This window comes from Octodon degus, unplaced genomic scaffold (assembly GCF_000260255.1).
Source record: "Octodon degus isolate 3935 unplaced genomic scaffold, OctDeg1.0 scaffold00160, whole genome shotgun sequence".
Classification (NCBI taxonomy): domain Eukaryota; kingdom Metazoa; phylum Chordata; class Mammalia; order Rodentia; family Octodontidae; genus Octodon; species Octodon degus.
This window is the reverse complement of record NW_004524736.1, coordinates 3,737,613-3,746,209: the sequence shown is the minus strand read 5'-3', so window position 1 is coordinate 3,746,209 and position 8,597 is coordinate 3,737,613. Positions and strand designations below refer to the sequence as shown.

General features: G+C 37.2%; 1 pseudogene; it reads left to right on the top strand.

The window, feature by feature from the left end:
- The first annotated feature begins 7,623 nt into the window (after nt 1-7,623).
- Nucleotides 7,624-8,273, top strand: LOC105743739 (annotated as a pseudogene).
- The last annotated feature ends 324 nt before the right edge of the window (nt 8,274-8,597 follow it).

Sequence of the window (8,597 nt, the reverse complement as noted above, 5' to 3'; positions counted from 1 at the left end):
CTTATTGCTTGTATTTGAATTTTTTCTTTCCTCTGTTTGATGAGGTGAGCTAGAGGTTTATCAATTTTATTTAATCTTTCAAAGTACCAGCTTTCTGTTTTGTTATTTCTTTGAACTGTTTTCTTCATCTCAATTGAATTAATTTTTGCTCTAATCTTTATGATTTCTTCCCGTCTTTGGTCTCTGGGTTTGGTTTGCTCTTGCTTTTCCAGTTTCTGGAGGTGCAGCATTAGGATGTTTATTTTCTCCCATTCTGTTTTCCTAATGAGTGAGTTCACAGCTATGAATTTCCCTCTGACAACTGCCTTCATTGCATCCCATGAATTCTGATAAGTTGTGGTTGAATTTTCATTGAATTGTAGATATTGTTGAATTTCTTGTTTAATTTCATCTGTGACCCATTGGATGCTGAGGATGGTGTTGTTCAGTTTCTATGTATTTTGGTGGTTTTTCTGTTTCTTTTGTCATTTATTCCCAGTTCCATTGCACTGTGGTCAGATAATGTGCATGGGATAATTTCTGTTTTCTTACATATGCTTAAGCATCACCTATGGACCAGTATGTGGTCTATTTTAGAAAATGACCCATGTGCAGCTGAGAAAAATGTGTATTCAGCTTTGTTTGGGTGAAACACTCTGTATATGTCCAACAAGTCCATTTGTTTCAAGCTCTGGTTCAGTTCCGTTATTTCTTTGCTAAGCTTTTGTCTGGTTTTCCTATCTTTTTGGGATAAGGGGGTGTTAAGTACTCCTGTTAAGATTGGTATTGGATATTAGATTTTTCATGTCCATTAATATTTGTTTTATATAGGTGTGTGCTCCTGTGTTTGGTGCATACATATTTATGAGTGTTTCCTCTTCTTCTTGAATTTTTCCCCTAAGCAGTATATAGTGGCCTTCTTTATTTCGCTTGATCATTCTTGATTTGAAGTTGAGACTGTCTGAGAAGAGGATTGCTATCCCTGCTTTTTTTCTGAGGTGCTGGTGCATGTAGTATTGTTTTCCATCCTTTGACTCTCAGAGTATAGATGTCTTTATGAGTTAAATGTGTTTCTTGTATATAGCATATTGTTGAATTTTATTTCTTAATCCACCATGCCAGTCTGTTTCTTTTAATTGGTGAACTGAGTCCATTTACATTGATGGTTATAATTGAGATGTATTGACTTATGATTGAAATGTTATTTACCTGTTGTGGTTTACTCCTTTTTCTCTTGTGTTTAATTTTTTGCCCTATTTAGTTGGTTGCTTCTGATCTCATTCGTGGAGTTCTTATCATTTTGTTCCCTCTCTAGAACATCTTTCAGGAGCCTGTGTACAGTTGGCTTTGTCATCATGAAATTCTTTAGCTGTTCCTTTTCATGGAAGTATTTCACTTCTCCATCAAAGTTGAAAGAGAGTTTTGCAGGTTATAGTAGTCTGAGGAGGAATTTGTTTTCACAGAAGACTTGAAGTACTCTGCTCTATGCTCTCCTTGCCTTCATGGTTTGTTGAGAGAAGTCGGCCAGAATTCTGATGGGTTTTTCTTTGAATGTGATCTGCTTCTTTTGTCTAGCAGCTTTCAGTATAGTATTCTTTTGCTGAATTTCTGGAATGTTGACTATTTTATGTCTCAGTGTGTTTTTAATTGGGTTGAGGTTACTTGTTCTCTATGTTTTGCTTACCTGAATGTCAGTTTGTTTGTTCTTATTCGGGAAATTTTCTGCTATTACTTCTGCCCATATTTTTTTAATGTCATTTGTATTGACTCCTTTTTTCTCATTGATACCTATTCATCTCAGATTGTTCATCTTTGCATCGTCTTGCAAGTGAGGAATTATCTTTTCCTGCATCCTCGTTGTTTTTAGCAGTTACTTTCTTATCTTTTCACTAGCTGCACCAGCATCTTCAAGGTCTGAAACTGTCTTCACTTTCACTCACACGGTTTTTAAAGCTTGTGATTGAAAATTTAAATTCCTCTATATCTCTTTGACACTCCTTCATGCAATCTATTTCTTTCCTGGATTCATCATTCAAGGAATCCATAGTTTTTCTAGTCTCCTGTATTTTTTTTTTTAATCAATTTCTTCTTTGAAGCAGTTATTCTTTTACTGTAGAGTTTTTTTTTTCAGATTGGGTTTCCTCCCTATGTTTCTGTAGTTGATTCTTTATTTCAGATTCTATGAGTTCAGAGAATTCTTTTTTTGTTTCAGAAAAGAATTCCACTCTCAGTTTCTGTATAACTTTCTGCTATTGCTTATTTGCTTTATTTTTTTTTCTTTTTAAAATTTAATTTTAAAAAGTAAAAACAAAAACAAGCAAAAACAAAGACAGAAACAGAGAACCTACAATACATATAGTACATATTTTTGAAACAAGAATAGCAAATTAACAATGGTTGTTATATTATTTAATTTTATTATCAGTCTATTGCTCAAATTATCAGCTATAGGTTTGCAAGATTGGAAAATGATTCAGCATTAATGTGTGCTTTCATCAAACCTTATTCTTTTCTTGACCTTTTTACTTTATTATTTTTAATTTATTTTAAAGAGAGCATAATAATAATCAGTAAGGTATTAGAAATGGTACACATTTAGAAGAACAAGATGAGAGGTATTCAACCATGGTGTTTGTATTGCACATTGCTGTCTTTTTGTTTTGTTTTTTTTTTTTTTTGGACTATCAACACAAACATTTATTTGCTACAGTTCTTTTTTAGCTCACAAAATTCATACTGTATTTGTACAGCATGCATAGTATGTCCATTTCATAAAGCAGATACATCAGATAAGTGATATAGCTAATGCAGAAGGTCTGCCTGTCTTATTTGCATCTCATTTTTTCACCACTGTATTCATGTTGTGGCAAAACTGAGTCCAGGGAAGGAGCAACCCTTGAAGAAGTCAGGAGACAGTGAGCAGCTTTATTTTACACTGGTGGTCCTGGCTGGCTTGACTTCCAACAAAAGCTAGGTGGTGAGTGGCCATAAGCCAGCAGTCTTATATGAGGCACAAACAGGTGTTACAGAAGTGGGACAGGACAACCTGGCAGTTCTTCTGATTGGCTATCGGGGCAAGATCATCGCTTATTTACTTTAGACGGTATTAATTCATACATTCGAGCTGAGCTATTGTCCTGTGCACGTGTTCTGGGTGGGCATTGGGTTTCCTCCATATGTTTTTGCATTTGATTCTCTACTGCAGATGCTATTAATTCAGGGATTTCTTTTTTCATTTCCAATCTCTGTTCCTCTATACCTTTCTGCAGTTGTTTCTTTATTTCCGAAGTTGTTGATTCATTGTTTTCACCTGTGTGGTTCCCAATTTGTTCTGTGTTAGTGTCCTCTGCACTTGTTATGGGTGGGCTTGGGTTCTGAGATTGCATTTTGCTCCTTCTTGTCATTTTGTATAGTGCTGTCTTCTGACCTTTGTTGTAGAGCTTTGTACAGTTGTAATCTTAGCACCTACTGAAATTCAAGTGCAGATCTACAAAGTTTGGATTTATCCAGCTGTGCCTGGCTTGGGTCTGGCTGCTGTGCTCAGCTCCTTCCTGCTGCTGCCTTGGGAGTGAACCTGTTGCGCCCATCTGGTAAGATGTTCTGCTCCTGGGCTAGCTGGGTGGTTCTGTTTCCTAATCTCTCTGCAGAAACTGCAGCTGCAGGCTTTCATCCCTGACCTGTGTGCCAGGTCTGAGCTGAGTCTGAAGGGGATAAGGTGGAGTAGGCGGGAGAGGCAGCTTTCCCACACACACTGGGCCTGGCTAGAGCTGAATCTGGTGGTCCCCAGAACGTGGCAGAAGTTCTCACTCATTGGGCAAGAGTAGGGGGGTACTGCGGATTGGTGTGGGGGGCCCCTTAGAGGGTGGAAGAGGGTCTCACCCACGCTCAGCTGGACTTGGACTGGCAGTTCCTGCTGGCACAGGCTACCTAGAAACTCTCCCACACACTCACTGTGCCTGGGCTAGGGCTGGATCTGGGGGTCCTCAGAACACAACAGTGGTACTTCCTCACTGGGCAGGAGTGGGGGGACTGTGGAGGGGTGGGAAGGGTCCCAAGGTGATGGAAGACGGTCTCACCCACACTGCACCTTGGCTTGAACCAGACAGGTCCTGCTGGCACAGGGTAGCAGGAAGCTTTCCCACACACTCACTGGGTCTGGGCTAGGACTTGATCTGGACCCTTTTCCTTCTTTATTACATGAATTATCTGTTTTTTTGTGGTTTTTTTTTTTTTTTTGTTTTTTTTTGATGAGGTTGGCTAAGTATTCATCAATTTTATTTATTCTTTCTAAGAACCAGCTCTTTGATTCATTTATTCTTTGTATTATTTTCTTAGTCCCCATTGCATTAATTTCTGCTCTAATATTTATCATTTCCTGCATTCTTTAGGCTAGACTTGCTCTTTTTTGTCTAGTAACTTGAGCTGCAGCATAAAATCATTTATTTGGAGTTGTTCTGTTTTCTTAATGTGTGGATTTACCGCTATAAAGTTTCCTCTTAAGACAGCTTTCATTGAATCCCACAGGTTTCAATAAGTTGTATATACATTTTCATTAGATCATAAATATTGTTTAATTTCTTCTTTAATATCATCTGTGACCCACTGGTTGTTTAGGAGGTTGCTATTTAATTTCCATGTGTTTATGTTTTTCTTTTTCTTTTTCTTTTTTTTTTTTCTTTTTTTTTGTGTGTGTGGCTGGCTCAGCTCACCCTGGGGGCAGGGATGGTGGGGCATATATTGCTGGGGATCAAACTGCAGTCCCTGCACTTTGCCTAAGCAGGCATTTTAGGCCACTGAGCTATCTCACTGGCCCTGTTTATCATATTTTTGTAGTTTCTTTTGTCAATAGTTTTCAGTGTTATTGCACTATGGTCAGATATTATGCTTGGGATAATTTCAGTTCCTTTGCATTTACTTAAGAATGCTCTATGTGGCAGTATTTGGTCTATTTTGGAGATAATCCTGTGTGCAGTCCAAAAGAATGTGTATTCTGTTATTGCTCGGTGAAACACTCTGTAAAGGTCTATCATGTAAATTTCTTCACATGTTTGATTTAGTTCTGTTATTTGTTTGCTGATTTTTTTGCGTAGTTGATCTATTCTTTGTGACAGTGATAAGTTATAAAGTCCCTCATTACAATTGTATTATTGCTCATTTGATTTTTCATATCTGTTAAAATTTGTCTTATGTAGGTGGGTGCTCCTATGTTGGGTGCATATATATTTAAATTGTTATCGCTTCCTCTTGCAGTTTTCCCTTAACAAGTATGTAGTGACCTTTTTTATCTCTTTGGATGAGTTTTGGCTTAAAGTTGATATTGTCAGCAACTAGGATAGCTACCCCTGCTTTTTTTCTGATTTTCTGTGGCATATGGATAATTGTTTTCCATCCTTTGACTTTTAATCTGTGAATTTCCATTTGAGTTAAATGTTTCTTGTGTGCAGCATATTGTTGGATTTTGTTTCTTAATCTACTCTACTAGTCTGTTTCTTTTGATTGGTGAATTGAGCCTGTTTGCATTGATGGTTATAATTTATATGTATTGGCTTATCCTTGTCATGTTATTTTCCTGCTATAGATTCTGTACCTTTTCTTTCTTTTTAATTACTTGCTCTGTATGGTGGTTCCTTTCTGTTGTTCTTGAAGCTGTGGTCACTTCTGTCTCTTTCTAAACATGTGTCAGTACTCTTTGTAGCTTTAGTTTGATGGTCATGAATTTCTTCAGTTGTTATTTGTCGTGGAAGGATCTTATCTTGCCATTGAATTTGATAGATAGTTTTGCAGGGTACATCAATCTGTGTTGGAAATTATTTTCTTTCAAGATCTGAAATACTTCCCTCTAAACTCTTCTTGATTTGATGGTTTGTGTTGAGAAATCTGCTGTGATTCTGATGGACTTTCCATTGTAGGTGATCTGTTTCTTCTCTCTCTAGCAGCTTTTCATATTCTATTCTTTTGCTGAACTTCTGAGATCTTGATTATCATGTGTCTAGATATAGATTTATTGTGATTATGGCTATTTGGAGTTTTATATGCATCACTTAACTGTATGCCAGTTTCTTTTCTTATGCTTGGAAAATTTTCTGCTGGTATTTCTGCAATTTATCTTTTTATGTCGTTTGTGTTGTCCCCTGCTGCTTCACTGACACCTATTATTCTTATATTATTTTTCTTTGTGCTTTCTTGGATCTTCTGAATTGTTATATTCTAGTTCCTTGTTAGTTTTAAAAGATCTTTCTTTTCATGCTCATTAGCTGCACCACTGTCTTCAAGGTCTGAAAGTCGATTTTCAGTTTCATTCAAGTGGTTTTGCCAGCTTTCAATGGAGTTCTTAATTTTCTAGGCTGTTTGAGTCTTTTTCATGCATTCTAATTTTTTGTTGTGTTCATTCAGTATTTCCATCTTTTCTTTTTGTTATATATTTGGTACAAGGTCTCACTATACAGCCCAGATTTGTAGTGATCCTCCTGTTTTCAGCCTCCCTAGTGCTGGGATTAGAGGCATAGACCACCATTCCCAGTCTTTCCATCACCTTTTTTATTCTTCTGTATTTTTTTAAAATCTATGTCTTTAGTTGTGCTGAGCATTTCTTTCATGATTGTTGCCATTTCTTTTTTGACCTGAGACATTATTTCTGATCTTATTTCTTCTATAGCCTGATGGACTTATTTCTTTACCTCAGTTGCTATCATTTCAGAAATTTTAGGTATGTAATTTTCAACTTCTTGTATGTCTTTGTCTCCTGGACTTTTTCTGGGTAGACTAGAGGATTGAGATTGTGGTTTACTACTCCATTTTGTGATTTTTGAAACTCCAAGTAATCACAGACTTAACAATGGTGGGAGAGTGGTGAGGCATGTGTAAGTAAGGTTTTCCCTACAGTAGAGAGCATGGTAGGAATCACCAAATCTCTCACTACTTGTGGTGGTGACTGGTCAACACTCAATAAAACTTCACTGTGGGTGTTGGGTGTTAGCCTGATTCTTTAGGATTCCATGGGCCATCCATATCCCTCCTAAGCTTTTAAAAGATTGAATGAGCACCAGTACAAGCACCATTCTTGTGTGCTGGAAGCTAAGTGTGAGAGCTTACCAGAATCCTGCAGGCTGCCCGCAATCTGCCAAAGTTCTCAAATGACTCCATGAAAGCTCCATGACTGCTTGCTCTAGGCCCATAGATCACAGCTGTCCTGAGACCCACATGCCATTCAGAGTCTTCTGAAGTTCTTAAATGGTTGGACCAGCACCAGCACCAGGTCCACACCTGCACACTGGGGGCTAAGGTCTGAGTTTACCAATGTCTGGCAAGCTGCCCTGAGTCCACCAAAGTTTTTAAATGAAGCCAGAGGAGCTCTGTGACTTAGCCTATAATTTAAAGGTTTAAGCATATATACCATGAATCACTTGATTTTAAAATCTGAATAATTTTCCATTGTATATGTACATAATGTTTTGTTTCTTCATGTATCAATCAGTAGACATTTGGATTATTTCAACTTCTTGACTATTATAAATAATACTTATTATTTTCCTATTTCTGTCTGTGTGGAAGCAGCTCATGTGTCTGAGAGACCCTGAAGTTAGGACTTTTAGGACTTTTCTTTGCACACCTGAGGCTGTCCCCAGTGGCTCTGCAGCTGTCAGCATGCCACAAAATGAATATATAGAATTACACTGTAAATACTATATGTACTGCTTGGATTACCATGAGAAAAGGAGAAAGAAGGCAAGTTGAGAAGCTCATGAACATTCAAAGAAACAAACAAACAAAAAAAAAATTGGCCTGAAGGCTGAAGTCTACTACAAATAGTGCCATGCAGAGAAAATACAAATGAAGAATACTATAAAAAAAAATACTATCAAGATGTGAGAAAAGAGAAACACCAAACAAATAACAATGAAAAGACTTCACAAGGAGCAATACCTGCCTACCTGCTGGACAGAGAGGGATAGCCGCATGCAAAAATACTTTCCACCATGATTAAACAAAAACAAAAAGAAAAGGTGGGATAACGGGAAGTTCCTCTGTCTAAAGTTTGTGGCCAAGGAGAAACAAAAGTATTAAAAGTCATTCCAACTTGAAAGAGAAAAAAGAAGGCATGGAAGAGGATGGTTACTAAAGTCTGCTTTGCTGCAGATGACTTTACAAGAAAACCATTTAAATATGAAAGATTCATTAGGCCAATGGGCTCAGGTTTTGAGAAGGTCAATGTAACACGTCCTGAACTGAAAGTCACCTTTTGCCTGCCAATACTTGGTATGAAAAAGAATCCTTCATTGCCACTGTATACAACTTTGGGTGTTTTCTTTTTTCTTTTTTTGCAGAACCAGGGATTAAACTCAGGCCTTTGCACTTGCCAGGGAAGCACTTATTCCACTGAGCCATCTCCTTGGTCCTTGGTATGCAAAATTGATCAAACAATGTAAGCACAACCCATTCTTTTCAATGCACTAATAGAAACTAGTAGTACAATTATCTTAGCTATTTTGTGTGTATATATATATATATATATTTTTTTTTTTTCTTTTCCCTCTTCTCTTTTCACCAATCCCAGTTGTTCTTTCTGTTTGAGCAGTTTCTTTCCCTCTCAATATCTGTTGCAGATTTTATATCTTATT